The sequence below is a fragment of the Notechis scutatus genome, chromosome 2 (genome assembly GCF_049901735.1).
Source record: "Notechis scutatus isolate UNSWTSFEM ecotype Mainland chromosome 2, rNotScu1.2, whole genome shotgun sequence".
NCBI lineage: Eukaryota > Metazoa > Chordata > Lepidosauria > Squamata > Elapidae > Notechis > Notechis scutatus.
Genome location: NC_142010.1, coordinates 36,695,954 through 36,711,584, shown reverse-complemented (window position 1 = coordinate 36,711,584; position 15,631 = coordinate 36,695,954).

Sequence of the window (15,631 nt, the reverse complement as noted above, 5' to 3'; positions counted from 1 at the left end):
TAGAGCAAACAGTTCTGTGATAATAGCATTATGAATAGCCAAACAAAACTCATAGGAGAAAAAGAAAGAAACAGATACATAGACAGTTAGATAGGCAGACAGAGAGACTGTGTATTGTGGATGATACTTTCTATATGTCTATTTATTATTTGGAAAGGTATAAAGACTTTGCAATATAACCTCACACAATAATTCAGTGAGAATGGATTTCATAGGTCAATAGGTTGACTCAGCCTTCCATCCTTCTGAGGTCGGTAAAATGAGGACCCAGATTGTTGGGGGTAATATGCTGGATCTGTAGAACGCTTAGAGAGGGCTGTAAAGCACTGTGAAGCATTATGTAAGTCTAAGTGCTATTGCTATTGGTCAACCTTTTGGGGCTGATATTATTTAATGACACCAGCAACCACAGAAATCGACAAGGGTGTTGATTATAGAATTATAGGTAATCCTCTACTTACCACCACAATTGAACCCCAAACTTCCATTGTTAAGTGAATTTTGCTCCATTTTATGATCTTTCTTGTCACAGTTGTTAAGTGAATCACTGCAGTTGTTAAGTCAGTAACATGATTGTCAAATGAAGTTGTCTTCCCCATTGATTTTGCTTGTCAGGTCACAGAAAGGATCCCTGGGGCATTGCAAACGTCATAAATACATGCCAGTTGCCAAGCACCTGAGTTTTGATCATATGACCATGGGGATGTTATAAGTGTGAAAACTGATCATAAATCACTTTTTCTAGTGCTGTTGTAACTTTGAACGGTCATTAAATGAATGGTTGTAAGTTGAGGACTACCTACTTAATCTAAATTAAATAGATTGTTTCTCTGGAGCTCAATTTTGCCAGCTGCATCTTTATAGAAAAATATTTGTAAAGAATGAACTGTTGTTAAATGTACTAAAATGAACCCAGGTTGTCGATGCTTGGTAATTTCCACATAGTTGTCTGATTGCTCATGCTTAATCCCTATTAATATCAGGGTTGAAGCATCTGAACATTAACGTAAGCAAAGTGTGAAACAGAATATGTTTCAAAGGCTCTTGGATAGTCAGGTTGGAATATTGCTTGGAGAAGTCACAGAAGAAGCAATTACATATTATTTTGATTCTATGTGGGATCATATTTTTCCACAGTTGATTGTTTTGTTGTGATGTGAGTTATGCCTTTTAAACTGCATTCTCTTCATGCTTAAAATCCCCTTGGTTCTATTCTCAAAATGCTAATTCAATATATAACTAAAAACAGACCATTTTTAATTGTCGGAAAATAATTCATAATTCTTGTTCGGATACTGATAATGTATTTATTTAATTTTTTTAATCAAATTTATTTGCCTCCTATCTTGCATTTCAGGCAACTCTGGAGTAGCTGACAGCAATATAGCCAGAATTATAGAAAAATAACCAAACTGGAAACGTTTTTGGGTTATATGTTGTATCTGTATTTTGTATTCAGACAATTATGCAGATTTTTCTGTGTGTTCAAACTCTTTCATTTTATAATTTTGAAAATATATTTAAATTATTATTTTTCTTTATCTTTCTATTTTTGATCTTTGTATATCACCTATATAGCAGGGGTGTCAAACTGGTGGCCCATGGGAAGGATGTGTCACATGCAGGCCACGCCCAAACCAGCTCTGCAAAGGGAAAAAACATCACGAAATGTGACATGACAGCAACGCGATGCCGTGAATTTGACACCCACGCTATATTAGGAACCTGGCATCCATGGATCATATTTCCGCAAAGGATAATCCAAAATAAAATATACACTGCTCAAAAAAAATAAAGGGAACACAAAAATAAGACATCCTAGATCTGAATGAATGAAATATTCTGATTAAATACTTTGTTCATTACATAGTTGAATGTGCTGACAACAAAATCACACAAAAATTATCAATGGAAATCAAATTTAGCAACCAATGGGAGTCTGGATTTGGAGTTACACTCAAAATTAAAGTGGAAAAAAACACTACAGGCTGATCCAACTTTGATGTAATGTCCTTAAAACAAGTCAAAATGAGGCTCAGTAGTGTGTGTGGCCTCCATGTACCTGTATGACCTCCCTACAACGCTTGGGCATGCTCCTGATGAGGTGGCGGATGGTCTCCTGAGGGATCTCCTCCCACACCTGGACTAAAGCATCCCCCAACTCCTAGACAGTCTGTGGTGCAACGTGGCGTTGGTGGATGGAGCGAGACATGATGTCCCAGATGTGCTCAATTGGATTCAGGTCTGGGGAACAGGCGGGCCAGTCCATAGCATCAATGCCTTCGTCTTGCAGGAACTGCTGACACACTCCAGCCACATGAGGTCTAGCATTGTTGTGCATTAGGAGGAACCCAGGGCCAACCGCACCAGTATATGGTCTCACAAGGGGTCTGAGGATCTCATCTCAGTACCTAATGGCAGTCAGGCTACCTCTGGCGAGCACATGGAGGCCTGTGCGGCCCCCTAAAGAAATGCCACCCCACACCATTACTGACCCACTGCCAAACCGGTCATGCTGGAGGATGTTGCAGGCAGCAGAATGTTCTCCACGTCTCCAGACCCTGTCATGTCTGTCACATGTGCTCAGTGTGAACCTGCTTTCATCTGTGAAGAGCACAGGGTGCCAGTGGCGAATTTGCCAATCTTGGTGTTCTCTGGCAAATGCCAAACGTCTTGCACGGTGTTGGGCTGTAAGCACAACCCCCACCTGTGGACATCGGGCCCTCATACCACCCTCATGGAGTCTGTTTCTGACCGTTTGAGCAGTCACATGCACATTTGTGGCCCGCTGGAGGTCATTTTACAGGGCTCTGGCAGTGCTCCTCCTGTCCCTCCTTGCACAAAGGTGGAGGTAGCAGTCCTGATGCTGGGTTGTTGCCCTCCTACGGCCTCCTCCATGTCTCCTGATGTACTGGCCTGTCTCCTGGTAGCGCTTCCATGCTCTGGACACTACGCTGACAGACACAGCAAACCTTTTTGCCACAGCTCGTGTTGATGTGCCATCCTGGATGAGCTGCACTACCTGAGCCACTTGTGTGGGTTGTAGACTCCGTCTCATGCTACTACTAGAGTGAAAGCACCGTCAGCATTCAAAAGTGACCAAACCAGCAGCCAGAAAGCATAGGAACTGAGAAGTGGTCTGTGGTCACCACCTGCAGAACCACTCCTTTATTGGGGATGTCTTGCTAACTGCCTATGCTTTCCACCTGTTGTCTATTCCATTTGCACAACAGCATGTGAAATTGATTGTCAATCAGTGTTGCTACCTAAGTGGACAGTTTGATTTCACAGAAGTGGGATTGACTTGGAGTTACATTGTTGTTTAAGTGTTCCCTTTATTTTTTTGAGCAGTGTATATCCTTTCCCCCCCTCATCCTGCTATAAACCTAAGGTTCAATCTTGGAGAACTTCAGCTTAAACTGAACATAAGGAGAAAACTACAAACCCTTGCTTTCCAAACATTTCTGCATGGCTTCACTAACCAGAAGAATTCATGATTCCCCAAATATATCTTTAAGTTCCAGTCACAATGTTAGGGACTGCCACATTTTCAAGACTCTCTTTTCTTTACTCTATATTTTAAAATAATGTTATAATTAATATTTTTTATCAAATGTCCTAGTGATTGTTGACATACATTAGTATTCTTTTCCATTCATGCTGAACTGATTTGATTGTTGACATGCAGTCCTGCTGAAATTTTTTGTGGCACTGGTTCTGCATAGCTTATCAGAAATGTAATCAGTACCGTGTTTCTCACAAAATCAGGCCGGGCCTTTTTTTTTTTTGACCCGAACCCAAAGGGGCCACCGGGAGAGGCTTCCCAAGGCAGTGATAGTGCCTACCCTTCCGTGGACAGGGAGGCAAGGCAACGCCCTGCGCCGCTTCCTCCGAGCTGAGCCCTGCCGAGTGCCTCTGCCCGATGCTCGTGCCGCTGTGTTTGGAGCTGACAGCGCATTTGGAGATGCGTGGGGATGGGGGCGGGTTGGGCAAGGGGTGGAAAGGACGGGTGGATTCGGGCTCTCTCCGCCGGACCTGCTGGCAGGGAAGCAGCACTGCCATCACCTCGTCTCCCTATCCGCGGATGGGTGGGCGCTATCACTGCCTTGGGAAGCCTCTCCCAGTGGCCCCTTTGGGTTCAGGCTGGAGGGACTTGGGAAGGAAGTCAAGCTCAGGTTGGCCCAGCTCTTTCGCTTGGCAGGCGGACACATACCCGTGGCTCGCTTTCCCGGCTCTGCCCAGCCTGCATGGCCCTGGCATGGCCCTAGCGGGATGAGTGGAGATGTTCGCTGCCTTGGTGAGAGCTCCACCACCGGGCAGGAGGGCCAGCCTGTCAGCTGCATTGGGCGCCCCAGGCGAAGCTCTTCGTGCTGTGCCCAGTGCCAGGCAGGGATGGCGGCTGGTCACTTCTCCCAGGGTGGGCTGATCCTGCGCTGTGGCCCTGGGAGATTCACCTCCTCACGTGGGGTTGGGCTGCCCTCTTGGACAGGGGAGTCTTTGTCGTATCAGTAGTAGGGCTTTGTTTTTAAAAGAATTGGCTTTGCCTTCGAAGGTGAAGGGAAGGCGGTGACAGGAGCGCCTGAAGCCGAGTGTGTCCGCCGGGCTGATTGCAGGAGGGAGCCCTGGCTGGCCACGTGTGGCTGTGCCAAATGCCGCGGCGTTGCAGCATGGGGAGAAAGGAAAGCAACGGTGGTGGAAGGTCTCCCGATACGAAGTGCCCCACCAACGTCGAAGTCAATGCAGGCAGCACCATATCCGGGTATGCAACAAAAGTACTTCCTAACGGCAAGCCCCCCCACCATCCCCCCCCATTTCGCATGTTTAATATAGGCCTTAATTTGGGGGGAGGGGCTTAATTTGATTTTATGCCTATAAAACATGCTGGGACTTCCTATTGGGGGAGGCCGTATTGTTGGAGAAACACTGTAGTTAAAGACTCTGATAGTTATTTCAGCATAAGGTAGCAGTCGGTCTACACCAAGCCAAAGATGCTGACATTTTCTATCATCTGAGACTGAAAATATTGATCTCAAGTAATTGTAAAAGACAAAATAAAAAGCAAAAGGGTAATTGACTGTCATGTCTCACATTGATCCAATACCACAATTCACAGTAGGTAAATTATTTTTAAGCTATTTTGATCTCCCCTATCTTCATTAATTGACATACATCTGAATAACATAGTTCTAGTAGTTGAGGGAACAGAGGGATAAAATCCCTGAATAATCCCATTTTCTTTAATGGAGTTTATTTAGATAAGCCTTTTTGAAATATATATTGCTCTTTCTTGTGGGAACAATAACTGGAGGGAAAGTGGGAACTAGCTGGACCATTTACCTTCTCTGATGGTACACAATCTTAGCATGCAGTCTTGTAGCCCTAGCATTGACTCAGATGTAATTTGATACATACTATAGATCACCATGATAAGCTGGGAACTCAGAACCTGACAAAGAAATCGATGTTTGAGAAGTTTTCCTGTCCCCTGGTTTCAAAATTCAATGCCAGAGAAATATCCAACAACTACAAAGTGGACATGATAGGAAGAAGCAAAGTACAAGATGTTATAAGCCCTCTACCATATTCTCAAACAGTAGAGCATAGAATAAGAGAGTTGGAAGAGATCTTGGAAGTCTTCTAGTCCAGACCCATGCTCAAACAGGAGACCTTATTCCTTATACCATTTCAGAGAAATAGCTGTCCAATCTCTTCTTAAAAGCTTCCAGTGATGGAGCACTCACAAATTCTGAAGGAAAGCCATTCCACAGGTTAATTGTTCGCAGGACTGTCTATGTACAGAAAACGTACCTTCACTATGAGGATTATAAATCCTCGCTAGCAAGGATTTTTCATGGAGAAAATCTATTGTTAGGAGTCAAAAAACAATCTGATGGCACATAATTGATCAATTATTTAATGAGTCAATCAATCAATCAATCACTGCTGTTTTGCCACCCCACTTTGCAACCGTCAGATTGGAATTTACCAGAGAAATCTAGTATCATAGCATTTAACTTTAGATGTTTGTGCCCTCCAACATATTAGTCTATAGGAGGGGAATATGAGTTGGAAGAAATTGGAAGATGAGATTTCCAAACCCAATGAAAGAACTCTTCTTCTTTCCTTCAAAATCTGAATATTGCATAATGTGTGCCTTTTTTAAAGGATGGGAACAACACTTTTAATATTGTCTTTTTAAAAAATGCCTTCTTCCTTCCTGTCCTATCTTTAGCAAAACCACAAACATTCTGACAGATAGAAGTTGATTGGATACGGACATTTTAACTTTGTATGCACACTTTAAAATAACAATTTATCTTTGTACATTTCTTCCAACAATAAAGTAATAGTTCGAAATACAAGGAACCTGAACCAAAATGTTATCAAACTGTGTCATTTATAGAGTAGCCCCACAGTGAAATAGGTGGCGAATAAATTTAACAAATAAAATAAAAATTAATTAAATTAATAATAGCATGTATTTCACTGAACTATATCAGGAAGGGATCCAGAATTTAAAGAAAAGATCAAGAAAATTAAGAAGCATCCCATATTATTACAGTCCAGGCCAGCAAAAGAGCATATAAAATTCTTACATGTAATGTAACAAGGAGGATAGAAATATTACTATATTCCCCACTGTGCACTTCAGATTAATATAGCCAAGCATTATTCAGTTCCAATATTGCAACCGTGAAACTCCTTTTTTCCTCCACCTCCTGGGAATGGAATCATGAATTGTTTAAAGGACATCCACCTGCTATTGTCTATCACTATTTGAAGGAACAATTTAAAAGGAAAAAAAAAATCAAATATTTCTGAAGGGATATGTATTCAGAGTTGGCAACAAATTGTCACGATCATCAGCTGTCCATGAATTGGGCCTGCAGGCCTTTCAAATATAGGCTTTCCTGGGGCCGTATTCAGAGGTGGTATTCAGCAGGTTCTGACCAGTTCTGGAGAACCGGTAGTGGAAATTTTGAGTAGTTTGGAGAACTGACAAATACCATCTCTGACTGGAGATTTTACAGTATCCTTCCCCTGCCACGCTCACCAAGCCACACCCACAGAACTGGTAGTAAAATAATTTAAATCTCATCATTGGCCATATTGGCTGTAGAAAGTTGTTTTCCTTGTTCCATTTTGCATGATATTGTCCTTTCCTTAGGTAACTCATCCAATTGCTTAACAAATTTAGACAGGACTGCTATACTATGAAGGGCGAATTCTCCAGTCAAAATTAATTCATTATTTACAAATGTTCGTCATAAGCACTCAGGGAAAAGATTTGCTTTCTGAGATTTGTTTTCTGATTTCTATGTCCTATTTCAGAGCTATAATATAGTGGTATGGTGGCCTAATGGTGAAGTGCTCACCTCCCATTCGGAAGGTTGAGTTCAATCCTGGGTAGTGGCAGATGTTTCTGTCTTAGGAGGCAAAGAAAAAAAAAATCTGCTGTGAACTTCATATAGGCATCAGGAAGGGCATCTGGCCAGTAAACACTCAGCTCCATCAGTCACCCTGATTTTACCTTGAATTAAGGATTGACAGGGTTGTAAAAAGAAAAAAAAATGTATACCTATAATATGTGGACATTTGAATCTGCTTTGTTGTACTACAACTACCTCACAGGACCAACCATGGTAGGGAACAGCCTAGACACAGCACAGGAAGATATTCTTTAATAAACCATACCCAAGAACAAAGAAAGGGTGCATAACAGGATAGCAACTATATGTAACATCTGCAATACTGGTTTGTTTCTTCATTTAAATAGATAATGAGTCAAAAAAGTTCTGCTTGGTTGAGTATTTTCATCTCACAACTCCTTTTAATGAGCAGGTGGTGGCTGTGGCTAGTAAGGCCTCTACACAGCTTCATCTGTTGTGTCAGTTGTGCCCTTTCTTAGATTGGAGGCCGTTCAGAGTCACTCATGCCCTGATCACCTCATGGTTTGACTACTTCAATGAATTCTACATGGAACTGCCCTTGAAGATCACCTAGAAGCTTCCACTCTATTCTAACAATATAGAGGTACAAACAGTGATAGACGATGGACATGCTTTGCAAGCTGCAGTGGTTACCAGTTTATTTCCAGGTATGATTCAAAGTATTGGCCACAATATATAAAAAGTCTGGTAATGGAAACGGTCTGGTTACTTGGGAGACCTCATGTTTTCCTGGTTGATCCAATTTGGAAGCCTTGCCATGCTCTGGATTGCTTCAATTAAACAATGCCATCTAATGGGGCTCAGGAAGTTACCCTTGCCTGGCAGCAGTGCCTGCTCTCTGGAATGAGATTCCTTGCAAAATTTGAACTGGTGTTTTGTAACTGGTGTTTTGTAAGCTCACACTTACAATGTTGCAGTGAGCTGCAGTCAGGTAATTGCAATTTCCAACATACCCTTCCAAGCAGTCAATGGGGAAGCCAGTAGGAAGTTGGAAGTCATAATCATGTGACATCTTTGTGTAACTCAATGCACATAATACTTATGACAGCAATTGAGACTGACATTGCACAGTCATGTGATGGCCACGTTGCAACTGCATCCCTTGGCAATGGCAATTCCAGTCCCAAATACCATAGTTAACTAAGGAGTACCAGTACTGAAAACAGGGTTTCTTAGATTGTTGTCTTAGATGGACACAAATGGCCTGAAATTTAACAGCCGTATTTGTTATAATATATTGCATTTCTGTCACCTGTCAGTAGAATGCTGAGTGGATACATGGAGCCATCTCTCTCTTTCTCTCTGTGTGTGAATGGAGCACTACTCTAAATGTAACCCACCAGCTATCAGTATGCTATTTATGCATTGGATTTGTCTTTTATATTTTTTTATTTTTCTTGTGGCAATAAACAACACTACCTTTACACATCCAATTTCTATATTTTATGGGGTAATTAGAGGACAAACTTTTAGTTTCCTGAAATAGGCATTTATAAATGAACATTCTGATAGAAAGAACAGTTCTGCATTTTAAATGCTGCAATCCTCCTATCTTCTGTTCAGGATATTTTAATGGTATAGTTTGATTAACATAAAATGCAGTTCAGACTATTAGATTGTTTGGTCCCACAGCTATCCACTGCAGATTGACCTAATGATCATGGTCACAAGACAATAATCAATAGCCCAACAACAGAAGTCACTCATGTTGATGCATTGGTATGTAAGATACAAGCCTACCTTTACCTTGTGGCTGGCTTTGGATGAATGAATGTGCAACTGCTTCTGATCCATAATACAACTCAGTATGCTTACTCCATCCTGCTACACAGATATCCTCAAAAAAGTCAACTGCCTTCATAAATGTCCAAGAAGGGAGCCTTATGCCTAGATTTGGACTCAATCATTAAGAAAATGTAGAGTGACAATTATCCACGATACTCTTCCTTTCTATTTGTGACACTTATATAACGATCAGGTCCAGATCCAATCAGATTTTCCAGATGTTTATATGGCAACTATGGTTGCACTCTTATACATGGGAGCTAGGTAATCCCTGAAAACTATATATAAAAATATGACTGCTGTCCATATTTTCTAGTCCAACCTACTGTTACTTCTGAATGATTACTGATTGGCACCAGAGGTGGTATTCAGCAGGCTCTGACCAGTTCTGGATAACAGGTAGCAGAAATTTTGAGTAGTTCGGAGACCTGGCAAATAGCACCTCTGATTGGCCCCACTCCCATCTATTCTCTGCCTCCCATTGAGTCCCAGCTGATCTGCTGGGTCTTCTTTTGTTGCCCTACACAGGAGAACAGAGCTGGAAAGCAGATTAATGGGGTGGGGAGGGAATGGGATTTTGCATTAACCTTTCCCCAGGAGTGGGGTGGGAATGGAGATTTTGCAGTATCCTTCCCCCATCACTCCCACCAAGCCACACCATGCCCACTAAGCCACACCCACGGAACTGGTAGTAAAAGTTTTTGAATCCCACCGATTGGCACAGCAAGCTGGGCTTGACTTGAACCTGTATGTTCTTCTTCTTTTGGTTTTCTTTCTTTCTTTCTTTCTTTCTTTCTTTCTTTCTATTCAGCTAAAAGGGGGGACACTTAAATTCAATTGAGGAAGTCATGGATAAAGAGGATCCTTAAGACTAAATGCATAGACTCTGAATGCTTGCTCAGAAGTTCTTTCAACGGGAATTACTGTTGTATTCCTTTATTTATATTCATTTCTCCCAAATTTCTATTGGGATAATAACTGTACCTTTCCCATGGTGGTGGAAAAAGTGGTGCCCCTTGAAATTCTTCCGCATCTATTTAGGAATGGATAATTGGTTATTTTTCAACATATGCTCCCAGATAAAAGAACTAGAAAAAAGGTTGTGCTAGTTGGGGGAAGAGATCTTTTTTGGTATTATCTCTGAAAGATGAATCATAAGCAATTTAAAAAATATATATTCTGCAGATTAAGTCCATTAAGAGAAAGATTAAGTTCATTCCTCAAAATTGGGAGGGTATTTTTTAATCTAAATCAAAGTACTTTTCTCATGCAATCTTTATCCTGAATTTTCCTGTAAATGACCACTGCAATTTACCACATTCCTCAGTTATGAATAATGTGCTTCTTCCTTTTACTTAGCATGATAAAAAAAATAAAACAAAATTGTAATGATAGCACAATAAAGCATCCTATAGCAAATGAGCCAGGTGGCTATCAGCAGGACACCCTAATGGGAAGGTATTTTATGTCTTTAGCTTGTCAAATTAATTCTAACAAAGCTGAAGCCTTTGGGCATAAGATGTCTATGCATTTGCCAATGTTTACATATGTATATGTGTACATTTGTGTACATGAATGGTATTAATAAAAAACTATTCCAACGCTGGCCGTTGGAATCTCAAAGCAGATTTAGAGGACCTACCAATGACTAGAATTCAAGGTAAAATGCCTCAAATTATGCACGGATGGGTCATTAAGGAAGTAATGTTGAATTGTGCAAAGTACAATTACTGTGCTGTGGAGCTGTGCAGTTTAGAGAGGCATTAACTTGTGAACACTGAGAAACAAACAGGTATTGTCTTGCCTTGTACAACATCAAGCCAATGAAGTAGCTATGCAGCTGCTGAATAAGAAGGAAAGCCAAGGTACCAGATGACCTCATTTGGATGGGCTCAACATTGTTTACTTATGTTCTAAGAATGTTTCAATTGTTTGGCAAACTTTCTGGTCTCTGCTTTTGACAGTATCCAAAGAGGAGAGAATAGCAAGTGAGATAGGTTACACAAACAAGCCATAATGGAGAACTAGACAAATTCCATATTTTTTTCATCCTTTAAACATGTATACAAGGCCAAAACAAAATGTGAGGCAACATTCCTCTTGCTAATTAGTGCTTCCACCATTTGGTGCAGAAATGGCATCGCTGTGAGGAATTCAGGAAAAGTAATCAGCAGCACAATTAAGCAATCTACTATAATGACAGAATACAACATTAGTGCTGAGTAATCAGAAACATGTTTATTTTGTTCCCTTGATTTTGTTTCAAAGTATCAAGTATCCAATTATTCTCTTTGGCACGTTTAGGACTGAAATGACCTCTGATTTTAAAACACAGTTCTTTGTAACAACGTTGTTTTATTGTACTGAGTGGAACAAAATTAAATTTAACCATTTATTTCATTTAGGGAGAAAAAAACAGTTCAAGACTTCAAGCTTTGATTAAACCCCCCGATAACAGTTTCTCCCTCTTTTGAGATATGTCTTCAAAGCAAAACTAGAATTTGAATAAAAATACGTAGAAAAAAGCAATTACAAGACAGTAGCATCTAATATGGTAGACTTTCTAACTAATTCTAATTCTAGAACTAATTCATTAGAGGCCTGCACCTAACTGATGTTGACTGATGTTGAAAAGCTAATTAGGGTTAGACTAACCAAACAAAAGGCAAACCACTTCCATATTGTTGACAAAAAGGCTATATGGGCAATATTATGAGCTCATAGGAATCAAACACAACTGAGACTTTGCAGTGTTTCACATATTCCCAGGGAAGGTTTCAAACAAAAATGAGAATAGCTACGAGAGAGAGAGAGAGAGAGAGAGAGAGAGAGAGAGAGAGAGAGAGAGAGAGAGAGAGAGAGTTTTAAGGGACAAAAAAAAAGAAACAAAATTAACTTTCATTTAATTTAACTGAAGAAAAGCATTCCTCAGAGACCAATTATAAATGTTATCTACTGAATCAAACATTTAGGGTTTCATATTGCTTCTTCAATATTGTAGTCTATTCCAGATTGTCTACAAATTTTTACAAAATTCAATCAAATTTTCTAACCGAGAAATAATCAGCTGATGGTGCTTGAATATAACTTTTTTCTTGCAATGTTACTCTTCCAAATCATCTGTCATAAGCCACTGGAATGCTGACAAAATAAAGTTGAACACTAGACTCTCAAACTGTATTAAAAAAAATTCCCACATCAATGGACTGAGCATTGCTTTAGATCCAGAGTACACTCAGGTCATCATGTACATGAAATCCCAAAAACATAATGATTTCTAAGTAGGTATTATTAATTGATTGGTAGCTTTCTATCATGGCTTCATCTAAGTAGATCAGGTCAGACTATCTTGGGTTATTTTGTTTTACCTTTAAAACAATACTTCGAGGCAAGTTAGAGAAATTCCAGACTATCAAGAGAATAAGAGGATAACAAAGATTTGTACCAGATTCCCTTGTTGTCTTCAGTTTTCAACTTTCTCCGTCTATGTAAAATAAATATGTGGATAGGATCTTCTTCAGATAGGGGCCAAATTACCAAAATGTTCAGAACACAAAAGGAAAGGTTTATTTGCATACGTGATTTATCTCTAAGGTTACAGTGGGGCATATAAACAGACCAAGGAACGTTCTTAAGGAATGTTGCTTTTCCTTAAACTGAATGCTGAAATTAAAATGTTGCTCTGAAACAATATCGAACACCATGATTTCATGACAGCATTGCAGGCTAATACAGGCTACAAGAGCTTAGGAACAGGCTGACAAAATGCAGCATGAAACTCAAGTTATTATTGCGCTCATGAAAGCATTGGCGTGGCATTTTAACACAAATTGCGCTGCCAAACAAAAGCCAGAAACCTCCAGCTCATAGAACGTAAAAGGATAACTGTTTCATGATACAAATAACTGAGATATGTGCTACATAGTATGCATGCATCAGCCATAACATTTGGAAGCATATTTCAGTCAATGTTATCCTGGTATACAACAAAAAAGCCACTTGTCTTTTTATTTCTATTTTATTAAGTTAAAACCCAGCTAACTTAATTACGACCCCTACAGTCTTATGTCAATTTTTGTACCATATAAGATTGGAAGTCACAGAGAGCAACAAAATTATCAAAATGAGCAGATATGTTGTTCTGCAAAATCAAAGTGCATCTGAAGACTTCCAAGAACTCATGAGGGTCACTTCATGTTATAATATCAGTAAAGAGTATTGCATTTAGCACAAATGTAGATATTGCAAGGGCTAATATGCTTTCTGATATGTATTTTAACATTATATTATAGTAGAACTCAGTGAGAATATAGGGGGTGGAAGGTGAGGATTGAAATTACTGCTGGTAACTTGCTTTTTGTTCAGCCTAAGTGCTGTACATCTCAGCAGTTAGGAAAAGCTTCTCAGCAAGAAGATATTGTTATAGCAGAACCACAGAGAGTTGAACACAATTCTCAATTTGCAGGCAAATGGATGTATTGTGTTGGAGTTTAGCAGTGGGAGACTGCAGAAGTATGAATCACAATCCAGCAGTATTCTCTTACCTAGACTGGTAGCTAGGCATAAGGTTCTTCACCTGAGAGGAAGAAAGGTTCAGCATAATGTCTGCATTCTCTTATGTTCTTAGTTGCAAACATAATGTTGTATTTTTCCTTAAGGAAGACAACTCCTTTCTCAAATAAATTTATTTTTATTTTATTTTATTTATTTGTATTATACACACACACACACACACAAATAATTCAAAGTGGTGAACATATCCAACATAACTTTCTCCTCCTATTTTCCCCACAACCACCCTGTAGGGTGTGCTGGGCTGAAAGACAGCGAGTTGCCCAAAGTCATTCAGGTGTCCTTCATGGCTAAAGCAGGACTTGAACTCATGGTCTCTTGCTTTCTAGCATAGCTTAACCCAGGAGTGTCAAACTCACATAATCACTGTGGCATCATGTGACGTATCGGGACTTCCCTCCCTTCGCTAAACTGGGTGTGGGTGTGGCCACTGAATGATGCATCCGGCCCACAAGTTTCACAGCCCTGGCCAAACCACTAGACCAAACAATGAGTACATCATCTTTCATATTCTCACACTATGATAACAAAGATACAACTTTTCTAAAATCTTCCTTTTCTGGAATTGGCTTCCTTTGGGATGAATGCAATAACTGAATAATTGGATTAAAATGTAATAATTCTGGGAGAGCACAAAGGATACCTATGCAAAGCAGCATTAATGCACAGCTGATGCTGCCACCACTATTACTATTATTACTATTTAGTATATCTTCACCGAATATCCTACTATCGGTGCTACAATTTTTTTAAAAAATGGTAAAGTCTCTGATCAAAGAATTTAAAGTGCAAGTAACATTTTCAGATCCACATCAGGAGGAAGTGACAACCTCCAAAAAGCTAGCATTACCAGCTTCTAGGGTTAAGGCTAGAGAGATGACTATGGTAACTTCATTAGCCTATTTAAAACACATAATTTAAAGCCTCTTTCTGTAGTTTATATCTTCCAGATATGTTGGCTATTAACTATATTGGCTGGAGATAGTGATGATTGTAAATCATTGTCTCTTGAGAGATCATGCTAAGGCACTTTGTGTTAATGAGGAGTTATATCTTAGTGGCAGATGTCAGGTTTATATGTAAAAGGTCCCAGCTCATTCTCAAACCTTTCCGAGTTAGAACTGGAAAAATTCCATCCTGGAATTGCTGATCAGATGTTAAATGGACCAATGGTCTTACCCAATAAAAAGTATTTTTGATGTTTTGTAATAGGTTTAGTTATTTTATCAAATGTATAGGACTTCCAAACTGCACACTAATTAAATAGGGAAAGTAATGAGAAACCCTGAAACTCCCATGATGAGCTATTGTGATCTTGTCAGGATTGCATTTAAGCCTGCTTCTCTCATCTAAGCCCCAGTCTTACTCACTAGGACAAGGCTTCATTGGCCTCATCTGGTTTCCTCAAGGTTGAAATGCACAACTGGATTTCATCAGCTTACTAATACCTGACCACGTACCATTGGTTTCCTACGGATGTTACAAGACCATTGAGTCCTGTGGCATCTCACATCAAGGACCTCGGCTCAACCTCTCTTATTCAATATTGTCCATACCTTCTACTTGAGGCTAGACCTAAAAATCCCCCTATTCGGCTTAATGTTTTTGGGAACAGATAAGCAGAATTATCATCTATTTTATGGAGTAATTCTAGCTGAGGGCTTATCTGCAAGGCTAATTGTAGGTCCTTAAAAAGACCCTATATTTTGATCCCCATTCAAATACATTATAGATTCTTTTGCAGTTCCTTATGAATCCCATGTCTTCTCACTGTATTGATCTTTTGAAAACCAAAGAGAAATAAACAAATAAACATGAATACG